This window comes from Notamacropus eugenii, chromosome 1 (assembly GCF_028372415.1).
Source record: "Notamacropus eugenii isolate mMacEug1 chromosome 1, mMacEug1.pri_v2, whole genome shotgun sequence".
Classification (NCBI taxonomy): Eukaryota; Metazoa; Chordata; class Mammalia; order Diprotodontia; family Macropodidae; genus Notamacropus; species Notamacropus eugenii.
The window spans coordinates 578,783,217-578,802,599 of record NC_092872.1 but is presented as its reverse complement, the minus strand read 5'-3'; positions in this window follow the sequence as shown (position 1 = coordinate 578,802,599).

Here is a 19,383-nt window from a genome sequence, read left to right as displayed (position 1 = left end):
ACTTGCTCTAAACATCCATTTTCTTTCCCTTTTAGACTTTGTAGACAAAGGAATATATTGGTGTGGTGGCTGGTCTCAGTTAGATGTGCAGTCTAGAACCATGAAATAGCGTCTCTCCGGAAAAAGCAAACTAACTCTTCTGAAGGTAAAAGTCTGCACAATGCCCACATCAGAACTGTCCTCTACCTCAGTGCTTCCTAAACTGTAGGGCGTGACCCTATATGGGGTTATGAAAAATTTGGCAACAGTAAAAGGTTTCTGGATGCACAATGACCAAAAATTAATTAAAAATCAAATGTGTAATGAATCCGAGGTGTTTCTGGCAGCCCTTGCTAGTGTTGCATCATACAATTTCACAGCAACCTTGGTTCTGAACACAAAGTATGTGCACTTGCACTGAGTGTGCCCTCAGGCCACACAGTGCCCGCAAGCACTGCTGAAAGGGGAAAGGGGCTGTGAGTGGAAAACGTTTAAGAAGCCCTGCTCTAGCCAATAGAGTAAAACCAGTCCAGTTATGGGACCACAAGTGCTACCATCATTAAAGACTATTTACTTAGAACCCACTGTAGACCGGACTAGCCACTAATTGCCAGGACCTCAAAGCCTGTACCTTCAAGAGAGTCTGCCTCTTACATAATTGTATCATTTAATTCAGTCTATCTACAGGTAATTCTTTTGGCTTTAAAACCATTTTCTTCATTGAATCATATATTTAGAGTTTAGATGTCATCTAATCTAACTTCTCATTTTCCAGACAAGTAGATAAAGTCAAATTACAGAAGATAAATTATTTACCCAAAAAGACAAAGCCAGTATACACAAGCAATAGAATTCTATTTCGGATTCATTACTCCAAATGCTGGGTTCTTCCCATTCTACAACCCTTCCTCTCATTTTGTAATGCTATGTCTCCTTGGCGGAAGGAGGATGAAAGGGAGTAAGCATTTATTAAGTACCTACTATGGACCAGGCACTGTGAGGTAGACACTGTTTTCTACATTGAGAAAATTGTAGCAGATGTTTGCCAGGGTCAGTCACATGGCTACTAAGTTTCTGAGGCTGTCTCTCCTTTTGCTCTAACCTTGCTTTTCTTTTAAGATTCATGTGGAAGAAAAGCAAGGTTAGTGCATATTAAATAGAATATATTAAAGAGGAGACAGTTTGATTTCACATTTGGATAGAGTGGTGGGCCTAGAATTAGGAAAACCTGAGTTCAAATCCAGCCTCAAAATCTCAAACCTGAAGCTACAAAATTCTCTCTGTCCCTAGAAAGCTGCTCAGGGTCAATATTTGTACTGAGTCAGTATGGGTGACTATTTTAAAATCCTGTTTTTCATCTTGCATCCATGGCAGGTAGCTGCATAAGATGATGGTATCCCATGCACACTAATTCCATCTACTCAGCAATGAGGGAGGAACTGGAACGACCCTAATCCCAAATCCTCAAAAATTTTGTGGACCAATCAAAAACTGAGGCAGCACTAACCACATATCCTCATTTGAAACTCAGACCAATCAAAACTCTCTTTCTGTTGTATGGAAATTGCTTACTCCTGTCTATAAATGCAGAACACAGATTAAATTCTATCCAGTCCATCAACAGGTGTTGACTTGGTGTATTAATAAATTCCTTTGGTCTTACTTCTTGTGTTTGCCAAAATTGCTTAGGGTGAGGCCCTAACCTAGGTTTCTTTTAACAATGCACTCCTCTTCTGACATTAGACTCATAGGTTTTTGCATTACTCTACATCAGGGGTGGGGAGCCTGTGTCCTTCAGGCCACATGTGGTCCTCTAGGTCTTCAAGAGTGGCCCTGTTTGGATGCAGACAAAGGGCCGCATTTGAGGACCTAGAAGACCACATGTGGCTTCCAGGTCACAAGTTCCCCTTCCCTGCTCTATACCATAGCCTTACCTTAGCTTCCTCCCAATACATCAGTCTTCCGAGTCTATACTTTGGGTGGGAGAGCAAAGAAGATGAAAGTTTAAGATGAAGAAGATTGGAGGTTGCCTGACCTTCTCAGTCTATACAGTCACTTGTTTGGTGGCTAGTTGATTCTATTGGCAATATAACATAAAATAAAATATTAATAAATTCTGATCCTCTGAGGAATCATGGGGTGAGCCCCCTTCAGCTCATAACCATCAGAAGTACTCTTAACACACATACACCGTGGGTCCTCCCTTCTTTAGTGCTCCAATCTTACTCCCAAAGTGAAAAAGGAAGCAGCAGGGAGCCTGGGCCTTATTAAAAAACCTTATTTAAAAAACAAAACAGAAGGAGAATCGTGAGACCTGGATTCTGGAGCTAAAATTCTTTATCTGTAAAATGAAAATATCAGATCCAAAGATCCATTCCACAGTACCAGAACTATAATCTCCCTGATATGTGTATAAGGTACACCAATGTCCCTGCAGAAATGAACTCAGGTTTCCTTGGAACTCAAAGAGATCTTGGCAGCATAAAGAGAAAGTCAGCTATGGGCTGATTGTCAATCAGGCAGCATGGCCTAAAATGCACTCCTCGGTCTGCCTAGGCTTCCCTTTCCCTTTGTGGTGCGGATTTGTAGGAATGTGTGTCTGCTGTAGGCAGATCCTTAGTTCTTTTTAGCCTAGAGCTGTTGGAAGCCCTCAAAGTGCAGGTGGCCACTAAAGGAAGACTGGGTCCCAGGTAAATGGGGTCAGGGATAATGCAAATTTTGCCCCCAGCTGAATTGAATTTTTATTGGCCTAATGACTTTCCAAACCTATTTGCAAAGCTGTGCTAATGACTTTAAAGAGGTTTGCCTACATTTCTGGGAGCTGGGGGAAAATGCAAAGTACTTTAGAAGTGCTTCAAAGCATAACTGCTACCCCTGTCCCCCCTCCCTTTCCTACCTGGTCATAGCCCTTTTCTTCTGAGGAATTCAGGTGTTCTGTATACATTGACTCATGAACCCAAAGATTATTCCTGTAATTCAGGTTGAAAAAAAAAGCAACACTAAAATCCCTTTCTGAGGGAGGCACTTCAGGGCATATGTATACATATCTTGCTTAAAGGTTCGCTCTATAGGGGTCATTCCAGTACCTGTGAAAAAGATCAAGTCCCCTGATTTCCTTCCCCAAGAATCATTGGTCCAAGATTTTTAGTTCTTCTGTAATTCCAAGCAAAAACAAACCAGCAAAAAAAATCCTGTAATTCAGTTTGCCAGTAAGCTGCTTAAAAGAAGAAATAATTTAGGCTTGAGATAGAATACTAACCTGACCACTACTGTGCTGCAGCTAGTGTTAAGATATAGTACGGAAGACCCTGAGCTTGATTCATAATAAATCCGCATGTTCATCTGAAATAGTACTGAATACTCTAGGTATTGGAATCTGGGACTGAGTTTGTCACTTCTTAAGGGAAAGAACAGTTGAAAAGAATCCCAAAACATTTACGTGAGTTTGAATTTTCATGACACTTCTGGCAACTAAAACAAAAAGAAGGCCCATATATTCAACAAGCTCATATTTCCAGCAGAACTTTGTAAAAGAGGGATTAGTCTAGTTTTATCTGACTCCAGAGGGCTTACTTGGCATGATAAGTAGAAGTTCCAAAGAAGCAAATTTCATTTTGATGCAAAAGCACAAACAAAAATCCAACACCTGCTAACAGTTAAAGCTATCTAACATGTAGTTTGCTGCCATGGGTTCCTTCTCATTGGAGATAATTCAGGCAAAAGTTGGATGATCATTTCAACAGTATGCATTTGGTACTTCCTTATTATATCCAAGGCACTGGGCTAAGACTGGGGATAAAAAGAAAAAAACAATACAGTCCCTGACCTTAAAGAGTTTATGTTCTACTGCATGACTCCTAGTTGGGTATGTTATATTAAGATTCATTTTTTAAAATTTGGATTTTACTAAAAGTCTTCTGTGCTTCTACTATTTGTCATTGTTGTTCATTTCATCCATGACTGATCTCTTCATGACTCCGTTTGGGGTTTTCTTAGCAAAGATACCGGAGTGGTTTGCCAATTCCTTCTCCAGATCATTTTACAGTTGAGCAATTGAGGCAAATGAGGTTAAGTGATTTGCCTAGGGTTACATAACTAGCAAGTGTCTGAGGCTGGATTTGAACTCATAAAATTTAATCTTCCTGACTCCAAGCCCAGTGTATTACTGCTGCACCACCTAATAGCCTGATTACACTATGGAAAGTTCCTAAAATTTGCTCAGAAGGGTAAAGGGCAAAGAGTTGAATCAGTCTTCTTGTAATTAAGGGTGAGAAAAAGCAAGGTCCTTGAGTTCATGGCAGAGATAATCCCTGCATCACACAGGGCCTCCTATAGTGGTATACTTTAAACATATATGACAAAGACCAGGCTTACTTCATAATTCTGGTTGGACTGGAAATTCTACCACCATCACCTTTCAAAATGGAATTTTTTTCTTACAATTCTGCTTTTAAAAAAAGCAAAAATAGCAATAGAAATTGTTGTGAAGAGTTTCGCAAAATCAACATTTCTCAAGAGTTTATTTATATCCTATTAATATAGAAGAGTCTGATATTTTACTCTAACACATTTTTTCTGCCCATCCTTCATCCAGCCAAAGAGCTTATATATAAAGAAGCAACAGGAGCCTATTTTGGCCTAGATATAGCTCTGAACACATAAGAAATAGCAAAATTGCCATGGAAAGTAGCAGCTATACTTACAATGACAAACCTAATAGTGAACCTCATTTCCATGGTAATTGTTTTAAATTGAATATCTTTGCTGCGTATCTGTGACAAAGAATAAGTACACCAAAATAAAGGTCATTAAAATGGCAAATTAGTCCATAAATGACATTTTCAAAACAGAAATACAAGGTTTGTTTGGAGTTTTTGAAATCATTAAACAATAATGAACTAGTATAATTCTAACAGTCCTTGATGGTGTGGAAGATACAGAAGATGATAAGTCACTCAATCCTGTTTGCCTCAGTTTCCTATAAAATGAGCTGGAGAAAGAAATGGCAAGTTACTCTAGTATCTTTTTTCAAGAAAAATCCAAATGGAGGCATGAAAAGTCAAACACAACAGAAACGACTGAACAAAAACAATAGCGTTGGAAGAGTGTACAAAGCATAGCTCAATAAATATTAAATTGTATAACTCAGAGGAAGGGGGAGAGAGACACACACATCACAATTAGATGTAGTAGTTAAAAATGGCGTCATGGGAGGTGGAGGATTTGAATAGCGCCTCAAGGCATTACGCAGAGTGTGGAGAGGAAAACACCACAGAAGCAATATGGAGTGATGAATTCTAGGATCAGATCTTTAATATGCGAAGGGGATATTGTTTAGGACATTTTAGATGTTGTTCATTGATGACGTGTGATGACATTAGTTACCCAATGCCATTCCTGGTCATTTGAAAGCAATATGCCTAGTAAATCACATATGAGAAGTAAAATGAATTAAAGTGCATTCTGTCCAGATTATAGGACGCAGATGGGTGGGTAGCATGCAGAATTAAGTTCATTGGTACACAAATAGGCAACGACCTGGGCCCCAAACTGAATAAGAAGAAAAAAAGGAAAATTTGGAAATTGTACAGTGTTTTTAATACTCCTTGCCATAGAAGCTCATTTTTAACATGATATTTGCTGGTGTTGCTACATGTCTAGGAATCATGAAATATTCGTATTTCAGAAGAATCAAAATCACAAGAGATTCAAGAAAAAAGGCAAGAAACCGGAGATGTAATGAGTGTTGTAAATTCCATCATGGATGATAAGCCAGACTGTCAGAGCAAGAGGAACACTTCTGGGGAGAATGAATGATGAACAAGGAAGATGGAAGACCTGAATGCTGCACTGTGGTCCAAAATATAATCAAAGAATATAAGAAAACCTTTGAGCAATTGAGGAGGCTTAAAGGAAGGACATGGACACAAATTACAGAGGACACGAAGCCATGGAAGGGTTATGACCCATACCAGTAGAGGAAGTCTTCATCTGTATGAGATCACAGATACACAATGTTATCTAAATAAGTTTCACATTTATACTTCATGATTTACAAAAGGATTTGAAGCAGTTCCAATATTTAATTAGGTAAGAGGGTACTCTGAAAACTAGAGCAAGGAACCAAGGCAATATCTAGTCTTGTAAACTATTCTGCATCTACTCTTGTAAACAAGCTCTAAGATCCATCATTAAGAATGCATGACCTTAGTTTTTATTACTGAAAGGAGCTTCAGACTAGAGATTACTTAAATGGGTCTGCTTGTACAAAGAGGCAATGTAAACAACGCTGAATGGCAGGTGGCCCCTACTTTCCAGTTAAAATGTTATTCTATGAGATTGGGATGCATGTAGATCAACCCAACAGGCTGAGTAAACTGGGCTTGGCCCCTCTGGAAAAAGCTAATGTTCCCTGTAAATTGCTGGAGACCAGTGTATTTCTGGTTCCTCAGTGTGTCAAAGAAGTCACCAAAAATGAGCACTGTGACAGAAGTTAGGCAATGGACTTTAAAAGAAATGTAATATGACCTTTCCCTTCTTCATCTACTTATTTGCCCTGATTTTCATGAGTGTCTCAGGCTTTAGTGAATTTCTGACATTCATTGTGGGTAATTGTTTGAGTTTTCTAGAAGAATCAGGAAAGGGTAGAGGAGAGAGAACTGAATTTGAAGGCAAGGGACCTGGGTTTGAATGTATGAAGTTGAATGTGTGGATCTGAATGTGTCTTTTTAATCTCAGTTTGCTCACCTACAAAACGAGAAGTCACACTAGATGGCTTCCAGTCACTTCACCCTTTAAGTCTATGATCATATGAATAGGAGGATTTGGGGATATCTGAAAAGACAGTGTCATAATATATATGGATGAAATGAGTAATTAAGAGGCATATAGTGAAATCAGTACTAAAACTGGGAATCAGAAGAGTTAACAGTGCCTACACAGTGCTTGGCACATAGTAAGGGTTTAGCAAAATGTTTATTGACTGACTCCAAAGGAAAAGAATATAGTCCTGCAACCAAAAATAATTTCTTCATCAAAACAGTATAATTCAGTATAATTATAACAGTATAATTCTCCAGGAGGAAAAAAATGTCTTTTTTTTTAATTGAAATAGAGGACTTTCAAGTATTCCTAATGAAAAAATCATTGTATATAGCTGGATATATCCAAAGTGCTTAGCACAGCACCCAGGACATGGCAGGTGCTTAATAAACATTTATTGATTTAGAATCAACATTTATTTATTTGATATAGAAACTTGGAAGTGCAAACATAGGAAATCAAAAAAACTCATAAAACAGTAAAGAGAAGTAAGTAATCATGGGACCAAACAAGTATAAACTGCTTACACTCTAAATGGGAAGATGATCCATGTGTGCTCTCTGAACCTTAGTATCGTTGGAGGTCAGAGAGAGAACTTAATCAGACAGAAAGCCTGGAAACGGTTTTGTTATACTGATGATCTTTATGAATGGAAAGGTTTTGGAAGAGAAATTAGACTTGGGGTAAGGAGAAGGTTAGGGAAAATGATCTGACATAATTGGGATATACAAGTAGAAGTTTATATAAACAAGGAGGAAGTGGCTGACCCACTCGAACCTTACCCTCCTCTGAAATGGTCAAAAGAGGGAAGAATACACACACGGAATTGGGTACAGAAATACACTTAATTCAACAGGGAATTAGGGGAGAAGTTAAAGAAGAGGGGAGAATAAGAGAAGGCAGATTGAGGGAGAGATAGTAGGCGCCGATAAATATTTAACAACCAACTCTTCACACTTTTCAGTTTAAACTACATAATTAACATTTTCTCCATCACTTTATTAAATTAAAGCAATCAACAAAAAATGAATCAAGCCCTGATATGCAACATTTGATGATTTCTCAGGTGTAAATCCTTATGCTAAAAATTTAACTCTCATGAGCCAGTTCAAACTGGCTCTAGTACACCCTCGAATTAGTCTTATGGAAAAAAAAAACCCTATAACTAAAGATATACAAAAAATACTTTCATCTCCTTTGGGGATGGAAAAAATTGGAATCTGAGAGGGTACCCATCAATTGGGAAATGGCTGAAAAAAATTTTGATATATAAATTTGATGGAATACTTATTCTATGATAAAATGACCATAAGGATGGTTTACAAAAAAACCTGGGAAGAATTCTATGAGCTGATGCAGAATGAAGTGAGAAGAACCAGAAAAACAATTTATATTGCCAAGTCCAACAATTTAGGCAGCTAGGTTGAACAGTGGACAGAACACTTGGCCCAGAGTCATGAAGACCCAAGTTCAAATCTAGCCTCAGACCCTTATTAGCTGTCTGATGCTGAGCAAGTCACAACCTCTGTTTGCCTCAATTTCCTCAATTGTAAAATATGAATTATAATACCTACTTCTTTGTTATGAGGATCAAATGAGATGGTATTCGTAAAATGCCTGGCACATACTATGTGCTATATAAATACTTATTCCCTTTGCCTTCCCTTCCCTTGATAAATTTAGGAACTCTGATTAGCATGATGACCAATTATGATTCCAGAAGACTAATAAAGAAACAATACCCACCTCCTGAAAGAAAGGTGAAAGAGTCAGACTGAAAAATGAAAAGTCCCCTTTTTAAATTGGTCAATGTGAAAATTTGTTTCATTTGTTTATTTCTTTCTTTCTTCAGTTTGGAGGTGATAAGAAAGAAGGTAAACTTTGCTGTTTAGGAGGGAAAATTGAAAACAAAAAAACCCACAAGTATTCTGTTTAATATAATTCATCTATTAGTTGAATTTATATTTTAAATTCCAAAAGGACTTTTGAAAATTCAATTTTAAGTATTCCTATCTCTTCTTCAAAATTATATATCAGTAGTATTTTCCGATCCTTTTTTTTTTTTTTTACTATGTAGCACTTCTAGAACTTGTAACAAATATAGATTTTTAGTGCTTTCAGGTTTTTTGGCTTTATCCTCTTCAGATTTAAGTAATGTCTTAATATTCACTATTATTTAACCCAATCTGGATTTAGGAATGAAATTATTTCTTAAGATTTCCCTACAGTGAACATATTTGAATTAAGGATGTCATTGGCAAATTAATTAATTAATTATGTATGAAGTCCTTGCCTATAACTAGTAGTATTAGACTATTGGTTCTTAATAAAAATATCTTCAGTCCATTTTGTGCACATTCATGATCTGCCTGCGTTAGTAGTCAGAGTTATCAGCACTGGAGCATTTCCAGAAGCATGGGTATTGGTATTTCTAATTTGTTCTGATATATCCTGCATTCTTAAGATGCCACTTATTTTGCTGTTCTCTGTGTCAAGCTGATGATCACAGCAGTTCTTATTAGGGCCCACCATGCAACCTTATCTTTTCCCTCTTACTGCTTTTTTCCCCGCATAGGAATGATTTTATCAAGGTGCTAGCCCAATTAGTAATATTGCCCAAGTCCAGCTGACCAGTATTTCAGGGTTCTTGCCAGGCTTTCACAGTTACCATAGAGTCGCACAGAGATCCCACTGTACATCACTGCTTTGCATTTTACTACTTTTTCTAGTATCTCCCCCTCCCCTTCCTATTCCATAGATAATAGGTTTGTCTTTGAGGGATTCACAATCATCGTCATTCATTGTAATAATTTTGATACTCAATGTCTGTGTTTAATTTCTTTGTACTTTTGTGCCTGATACATTTTTTTTTAAGTTATAGTCAAAGTATACTGGAGTATGTTCATTTCATTACTAAACTCACTATCTGCCATTTTATTCATCAATCATATACTACAACTGAGCTAGTCTGAAATCCCTGCCACTCTGAATCATCAGCCACACGTATCTAAATGAGATGGAAGTTTGAGGGAGCTGAATATGGACAAGATGGTTTTAGGACTAAAGAGGACCTATCCCAGGTACCTTGTGCTTTGCAATAAGGTAAAGTGAGTGGGGAGATGGTTGCCTGAGGGCTATCCATAGGTAGAGTAGACAACTGACTACTGGTGAAGAGTGCTACCAAGGCTTTTCCTTGCCAAAATTCTGAATATCATCCTGTAGTGGAGCCACTCTGCCCTCTATGTGGCCTGAAATTCTCAACATTAGAGTATCTCCTTTGTTATGTAACAAAGGGTTATGTGTAATTTTCCAAAAGCCAAAGTTAAAAAGCACAAATGTTCTCAGGTAGGTAGGAAAGCCTTTCCATTCGCTGTGATCTGTGTGAGTAAAAGGAACCTGAACCTCATTAACACACGTTTCTAACCATATGAGCTAACCAGTTTATACCATGTCTCCCAAGGTCCCTTTACCAAGCTAGTGGGGTTAGGAGATAATATTCATTGAGGACATGGTAACCTAAATAGTTGACATTGAAAAGTTAATGTCTGTGCTGCAAACAAAGGCCTCTGTTCAAGATTTCCACCTTTAAATGGGAGTGGAACATGGATTCTGGAAATTTCAATCTCTAGCAACCTTTAGCCACTTTCAGGGAAATATTTGAGACATCCATAAGGACTACTTCCAAAGAACTAGATTGTGGGATTAACCCTCAGGGAATATTTCACAATTTCTAGCAATGTGGGATCCCCTTGGGCAAGTTCTTCTCACATACCACTCTATTGCTATAGTACAGAAACTTGGGAGAAACATCATCTGTTACAAGACAGGAATAGTTAGTGAAACAAACTGAGAAAGAACATACAATTTGTATTTCACTTATATATAAATATACATATATACATTTATATACACACTCGAATATACATACACATATACACATGCATACATATACACACATACACGTAAATATAAGTGTGTGTGTGTGTGTGTGTGTGTGTGTGTGTGTGTGTGTGTGTGTATATATATATATATACATACACATATATATACTCCCCTTTCAAAAGAATCTCAGATTTAGGGAAATTTCGAGAATTTTGGCAATCTTTTTGAACTAATCTTTCCCTTTCCTTAATTACTATAGTACTTGCAGTTTATATCACACAATAATTACACGCTGTATAATGCTAGAATTACTATTACTAATAATGATAACAGCATTTATAAAGACTTTTAAGGTCTGCAAAGTGCTTTATAAATATCTTATTCGATCCTCATGCCAACTTTGGGAGGCAGATGCCATTATTGCCACCATTTTAGAAATGAGGAGCTCTAGGCAGGCAGAAATTAACCGACCAGCTTGGGGGTCGTACAACTAGTAAGTGTCCGAGGCCAAATTTGAGCTGAGGTCTTCGTGCCTCCAGGTCCAGAGGCCTATCTACTGCAGCACCACCTGTCTGAATTTACACAGTACTTTAACAACAATAACAGTAAGAGTTGGCATTCATATTGCTTCAAGTATTATGCTAAGCTCTTTGAATAAGAAGACAAAAAGGAAACAAGCCCTTCCTTAAAATTTGCACTCATTATTTAATCACCTATTAGACTTCTGGTCCTGTTTCCCAGTCCCCCCAGGTATCCTGGGAAGTGCCATTTCCATTCCCAACTATTCCTGCTTCTCCTTGACAGCCTCTTCTCTCTTGATTTTAATAATATTACTCCTTCTTAGGTCTCCTCCTCCTATCTGAGCACTCAATTTTCTTTGCTTTATCTTCATCCAGATCATGCCCACTAACCACAAATGTCCCACAGGATCATGTCCTAGGCCTTCTTCTTTCTCATCGGTTCCCAAAGTGAACAATGTCACCCCCTGGGAGGGAGGGTGCTGGAATGATCCAGGGGTGGTATTTTTTTTTAATGATGCAAATTTCAAAGAAAAAAAGATTAAAGAGTTAAAGAAAACAGATTTTCAGGGGGTGCTGAGTAATTTTTTTTTAAAGGATAGGCTTTGTGAACACCAGTCCACATAAGTTTGGGAACCTGCTATTTTACTAGATGACCTCATCAACTCCTATGGATCCAATTTTTATCTCTGTTTGTTGGTGATTCTCAAATTTATTTATTCATCAACTTGTCTGCTGACCTCCAGACTTGCATTTCTAATTGCCTAGTTGTCTGGGGTGACAGATGTCCCTAGATATCCGGGAGATATCTTAAACTCAACATGTCCAGAACTGAATTCCTTATCTTTCCCCCGAAACCCTCCCCCACTCCTCCTTTCCCTGTTACTAGTGAACTCGAGGCCATCATCCCCATAACCCAGGCTTGTAACTTCAGTGTCATCCTCAACTCCTCACTTTCTCACCCTCTCACCCTCCATTTCCAATGTACTGCTAAGGCCTACCAATTTTATTTTCATAATATTTCTCACACACTCCTCTTTCCCTCCTCTGACACCCGGCACTTCCTTGGTATTGGCCCTCATCATCCTACACCTGCACTATCCAAAGTAGAAGACATCACCTCCAAAAACTTTGGCTCATACATTCAATTTGAGCTTTAGTGGCCCTTCTTTCTGTTCCTATTTTCTTTTACTTACTGTATTTATTGTCAGGATATGTTGCAGTCTTGAACACAAAGAATAGGGACAGGATAACCTCAAAATGTTTGTCATAAGAATTCATGTCATATGTTTATTCAAAGATTACATGAACTGTCTGAGGAACCCCTCCCAACTGGGTTGTTCCCCTACCCTCATTCTCTCCCATAAATACCATATTTCACCGGAGCTTTTTTCTCTCTCTAAAAACCATCCCTAATTCGCCTCTACAACAAGTCGTGAATTATCTTACTTACATTCCTGTGGATTAATTTCTAAAGAGTAATATTCTTTAGGGGCCTCCAAAATTCGTCCCTGAAGATAACTGCAATCTTAGAGCAGCTTTAATAAAGTCAGGTGTGACCAATCATTTCCCCCATGAACTACAGATTTAATACAATGCCATACAATTTTAAAAAGGCAGAGAGAGAGAAAGGCCAAGCTGGGGTCACAGCAAAATATGGACCTTGATATGACACACATGATGAGATGCAATGCAAGCTAAGCGTTCCTCTAATTTTGTATGTGAAAGAGTAAGAAACTGATAGATTTGGAGAGACAGAGACAATCAGAAGTACCCAAGGGCTGTCAAAGAAATTTGCTCTTCATGCCCCATGAGATGGGAAAGATTCTAACCTCCATAAAAGGTGAGCTAATAGGAAAACATAAATGCATTGCGTTGCCACATACAGTCATCTGAAAAACTTTTCATAAAAATGCCTCCGAAATATATTACATTTTATATTATACCAGGTGGAGCTGGGATGTGGGAGGCAGTTTATAGGGGAACTGTTGAACACAATTTTATTAGAAGGCTTGTTCCCTTGATTATAATAAGGGAAGAAATAATACTTATTGGTTTGGTTGTTTTGGTTATTTTGTTTGTCTTACTTTTTTTTTAAATCTCATAAAAACACTTTTCCCATGAACAAGATGAAAGTTCCTTTCTTCAGTTGGGAGGGAGCTTGAACTTATGCAACTTAGAGAACCTAGGTGAAGGCTATTGTTTTTAAATGAGTAATTTTTTGTCATCGTTAGCCAAATTCCTTAGTTGGTCTGTTGTTATTGGTGGCAAATATTAATTAAAAATTGTATACTGTTTAAAATTTGTAGGAAGGAACTCAAAACCTTCAAGAAATTTATATTTTAAGAGAAATAAGGTGTCTGGATGTGAAAGGTGCTTTCTAACAGCAAAATAATCAGTACATTTTAACCTACTTTCAGTCTTTCAAGAAGATATTTGAAACGTATGTAAGGCTTCATGCAGCTTGAAAATTAAAACTGTAATATCAATAACATAACCCTAACAACATTTTAGAATAGAGATTTTAACCTCAGAAGACAGGAGCTTTCCTTGTGCAAATCCCATTAGGACCAATAAAGAGTAAATTATGCATTCAAATTCATCCTGTCTTTCTCCTTCCTGCCTCAAACACAGACACCCTTGTTCAGAACGATGAGTGTATTTATCTATTTCTCATAAATCAAGAACTTAATTTAAAAAAAGCCATCAATATGATCACTTGAGACATGAATCATGAGCATTGTACCTATAAATCATGAGAAACTTCAAAGACATATGTATTTTACTCTCTTTTATGTAGACTTCCCAAATGCTTTGGAAGGTAACTTATGGACAATAAGGAAACTACAGAAAATAAAATACAAAACTATTAGTGAACCTAAGTGATGAGTAAAATGGCTTAAGTAATATTAATTGCAATAAACTTCTTCACTTACTAAATAGGAACATGTTTTTCATGGTGCCATTTCAATAAAGCTGAGTGTCTATAAGGTAGAGTCAAGACAGCACAGTTAGAGTTAGCATTTTTGTCCTTGCAACAACCTAGAAAATGTACCAGATTAAATTCTGATGGGGAAACCCAAGGGAGAAAAAATCAAAATGAGTCCAAATTTTTATTAAAAATAATGACAAAAGTGAGATGACATGACAGTATTTGTGGGATGCTGTTGAAGTATTACTTTGGGGAGAATTCATATCTCTAAACTCTTACATCAATAAAAGTGAGAAAGAGCAGATCAACAAAACAATCATGTGACGGAAAAAAACAAACAAGGAAAACAATGAGTTAAAAACTTCCAATTAAATACCAAAATAGAAACCCTGAAAATCAAAGGAGAAGTTAACAAAAATTGAAAGAAAAGTTGAATAAGTAAAGCTAGAGATTTTTTTAAAATAATAAAATAGCTAAACCATTGGCTAATTTGATTTTTTTAAAAAAGAAGAAAACCAAATTACCAGTATATAAAATGAAAAAGGTAAATTCACAACTGATGAAGAAGAAATAAAAGCAATTATTAGGAGCTGTTTTGTCCAGCTATGCCAATGAAGCAACAGTCTAAATGAAAATGGATATATATTTTCAAAAATATAAATTTTTGGAAATAGAATTTTTGAAAAAATACAATCATAGAAAAGAGAGTAAACAAATCATAAGTTAGCTCCCTAAGCCAAACATACTTTTTTTTTGTTTTTTAAACATTTTTTCTTAAATTTTGAGTTCTAAATTCTCTTCCTTCTATCCCTTCCCCACTAACTGAGAAGGTAAGCATTATTTCGGTGATATGGGTGAAATCACACAGGACATATTTCTATATTAGCCTTATCACAAAAAATAGCAACACAAAAAAAAAGTTAAAAAGTTATACTTCAATTTGCACTTAGAGTTTATTAGTTCTCTCTCTCTCTCTCTCTCTCTCTCTCTCTTTCTTTCTCTGGAGGTGGGAATCATTTTTTTAAATCATGAGATCTTTCAGATTGTTTTGGATAGTTGTATTGATCAGAATAGTCAAGTCCTTCACAGTTGACCATCATTTTAATATTTCTGTTACTATGTACAATGATCTCCAGGTTGTTCTCATTTCACTTTGCATCACTCCATGTAGGTCTTGCCATGTTTTGTTTTGTTTTTCCCCCCAAAACTTTCTCCCTTGTCATTTCTGACAGCACAACAGTATCCATCACAATCACATGCCACAACTTGTTCACTTGTTCAGTCATTCCCCAATTGATAAGCATTGCCTCAGTGTTCAATTCTTTACCACCACAAAAAGAACTGATATACATATTTTTGTACATATGTATCCTTTTCCTTTGTAGTAGTATTCCTAGGTCAAAAGACATACATGACTTTATAGCCCTTTGGGCATAGTTCCAAATGTTCTCCAGAATAATTGGATTAATCCCTAACTCCATCAATAGTTTATCAGTTTGCCTATTTTCCCCTCTTTTCTTCCAGCATTTGTCATTTCTGAGAGGTGTAAGGTTGTATGCAAGAGGTATTTTAATTTGCTTTTCTCTAATCAATGGTGATTTAGAGCATTTTTCATATGACTATAGATAGCTTTGATTTTTTTTTTCCTCAAAACTACTCATTCATATCTTTTGACCATTTGTCAATTGGGAAATGGCTCTTGTTTTTTACAAATTTGACTCAGTTCCCTTGTGTATTTGAGAAATGAGGCCTTTATCACGGAAGTTTATTACAAAAATTTTTATAATTCATTGTCTGTTGTATCTTTTAGCAAAATATAGATTCCTTGGTTATCTCTTTTTAATTAGGTCTATTTCTGTTTTTGTTTTGTCTGAGATAATGGTTATCACCTCTGCCATTTTTACATCAGCTGAAGCATAGAAAATTCTGTTCCAGTCCTTTATTTTTAACTCTGTGCGTGTATTTCTATTTCAAGTGTGTCTCTTGCAAACAACATATTATTTGATGCTGGTTTTGAATCCATTCTGCTATTCACTTCTATTTTATGGGTGAGCTCTTCCCATTCATATTCGTACCTCCACCTTATTTTATTATGTCTATCTTTTTCTCTCTCTTGCTTCTATTGCCTCCCTTCAACTCTCCTTTTTTAGCATTGCCCCATATTTCTTATCTCCTTCCCCTCCAATTTCTCTATTGAGTCAGATAAATTTCTACACCCAATCAAGTGTATATCTATATTCTTTTCTCTTTGAATCAATCCTGATAAGAGTAAGATTCAAGGATTGGCCTCCACTTTCCCATTTTCTCCTCCATTGTAGAAGTTATTCCTTGCATACCTCTTTCATGTGAAATAAATTTTCCTCTTCTACTTCTCTCTTCCTCCTTCTCCCAGTGCATGCCTCTCTTGTAGCTCTTTAGAGGTAAAAGAGACAGTCCCATATAGGATTATAAATAGCTTAAACATATTAAGTTCTTTATGATTTTTCTTTCATGTTTACATTATTATGCTTCTCTTGAGTATTGTGGTTGAATCACTAACTTTCTCTTCAGTTGTGGTTTTGTCCTAAGGAATGCTTGAAAGTTCTCTATTTCAGGAAATATTTCTTTCTCTGAAGAATTATAATTAGCATTGCTGAGCAGTGATTCTGGATTGTGATCCTAGGTCCTTTGCCTTCTGGAATATCATATTCCAAGCCCTCCTCTCCTTTGACATGGAAGCTGATAAATCTTATGTGATCCTTCCTGTAACTCCATGATATTTAATTTATTTCTTTCTGGCTGTTTGCAATATTTTCTCCTTCACCTGGGCATTTTGTAATTTGTCTATAATATTTCTGGGTGTTTTCATTTTGAGATCTCTTTAAGGAGGAGATTGGTGAATTATTTTAATTTCTATTTTGCCATCTAGTCCTAACATATCAGGGAAGTTTTCCTTGATAATTTCTTGAAATATGATGTTTAGATACTTTCTTTATCATGGTTTTTGGTAGTCCAATAATTCTTCAATTACCTTTCTTCAATCTATTTTGCACATCAGTTATTATTTCTGAAAAAACAGTTCACATGTTCTTCCATTTTTTCATTCTTTTAACTTTATTGTACGATTTCTTGAAGTATTATGGAGTAATTAGCTTGCACTTGGCCAATTGCAATTTTTAAGGAATTATTATCTCTAGAGAGTTTTTGTTTGTCTTTTTCTTACTTGGCTAATTGGGCTTAAGGAATTTTTTTCTTCAGTGAATTTTTTTTGTCTTTTTTACTATTAGACCAACTGTTTTTTAAAAATATTTTATTTAGTTTTTTTGTGCCTCTTTTACCAATTTGTTAATTCTCTTCATAATTTCCTTGTTTCACTCTCTTTATTGCCCCAATTTTTCCTCTACTACACTTATCTATTCAATTCTTCCAGGAAATGGGATTGAATCCAATTAGCATTTTTCTTTGAGGCTTTGCTTGTAGCTGTTTTCAAGTTGCAATGTTATTCTGAGTTTATTTCTTGGTATTCCATGACACTGTAGTATCTTTTTATGGTGAAATTCTCTTTTTTTCCTGTTTGTTCATTTTCCTAGACCATTTCTTGGCTTGGAATTTTATGTTAAAGTTGAATTCTGCTCACCTAGAGTTGGGGAGACCCTGTCCCAAGTTTCAGGATTTTTGTGCTTCTCTTCTTAGAGTTAGTACTGGGGTTCTGCAAATTTTCAGTGTTTCTAAGGTATTTTTATTTGGGGATAAGTGTGGTCATTGATCTCCTGATCTATGCTCTGGTCTTTATCCAGGAAAGCCTCCTCTTCTTCTGCAGCAACAAAAGCTAGTATTCTTTTCTGCCTTGAAACTCTGAACAGGGTCCCTGCTCTCTGGTGACTGACCACAAGTTCTCTACCTTGGAACCATGACCCAGAAATGTTTATGGACAATAGGGCTGCCAATCAGCACCAGCTGCACCCACCTCCATCAAAGGGGCACCTATAATTTCTATCTGAGCAATTGTCAGACTCCCTTACTAACCCTAGGCTGAGAGCTCCTGAAGTTGCTGCTGCTGTCATTACTACTACCATGGTCATCTCCAGTGCCTGTGGCTGGTGCTTCTACTACTGCTTGCATGAGATCCTGACAGGCCTCCATTCTTGTGTCATAAACCTCTCCTGCCAATCTGCTAAATTGTCTTAGGCTGAATTTTTGTTGGCTCTGCCATGCTAAAATTTGATTTGAGGCATTATTTAAACTTGTTTAAAGGGGAATATTAAGAGTTCAGTTGGGTTACTGCCTGTCCTCTACCCTCTTTGCTCCATCCTCCTACCAAACTTATAAAGAAGAATTAATTCCAATACTATAGAAACTGTGTGAAAAAATGGTAAAGAAAAAGTCCAATCAAATTCCTTGTATGACAGAAATATGGTCTTTAAACCTAAGCTAAAGAGAGTCAAAATAAAAATTAAAAAAACCACCCTGGACTAATTTCCTTAATGAATATTGATGCAAAAATTTTAAGGAAAGTCTAGCAAAGAGATTACAGAAGTATATCAAGAGACTATGAACCATGACAAAGTTAGATTTGTCCCAGAAATGTGGGATGGGTTCAAAATTAGTAAAAGCATAAGCATATATTTAGCTACATCAATAACAAAACCATAAAAATCACATGATATTTCAATAGGTGTAGAAAACCTTTTGATGAAATAAAAAGTCATTCCTGTTTAAAATAACAGCAATAACAATAGTATAATGCACAGGAATAAATGGAACCTTTCTTAAAATAAGTAACATCTATCTAAAACTAAGAGCAACCATTATTTGTAGGGATAAACACTTAGGCTTTCCAATACAATCAAGTATAAAACAAGCATGTCTGCTATCATCATTACTATTCAAAATTATATTAGAAATACTAGCTATAGGAACAAAGTAAGAAAAAAGAAATTAAAGGAGTAAGCAAAGTCAAAGAAGAAACAAAGCTCTCGCTTTTTTTGCAGATGATATATGTAGTAAAATGGAGTTGGTTGTGCTAAGTGGTTATGATGAATTGCTTTGAAATAAGTAACTGACTTAGCTACTCACAACATCCTGCTAGCTAACTCACCTGGGGCAAGTGGCAATCTAGCTCATGACATAAATCAGATATATTAATGAGCCCACCCTAAAGTACTCATGATACACTGAGTCAACTTTAAAGTGGCCATAATAAGAAAACAGGTCACCACAATTTGGGCCTGTTAAGCTCCCACCCAAAAAAATACTGTATTAGACCTCTAG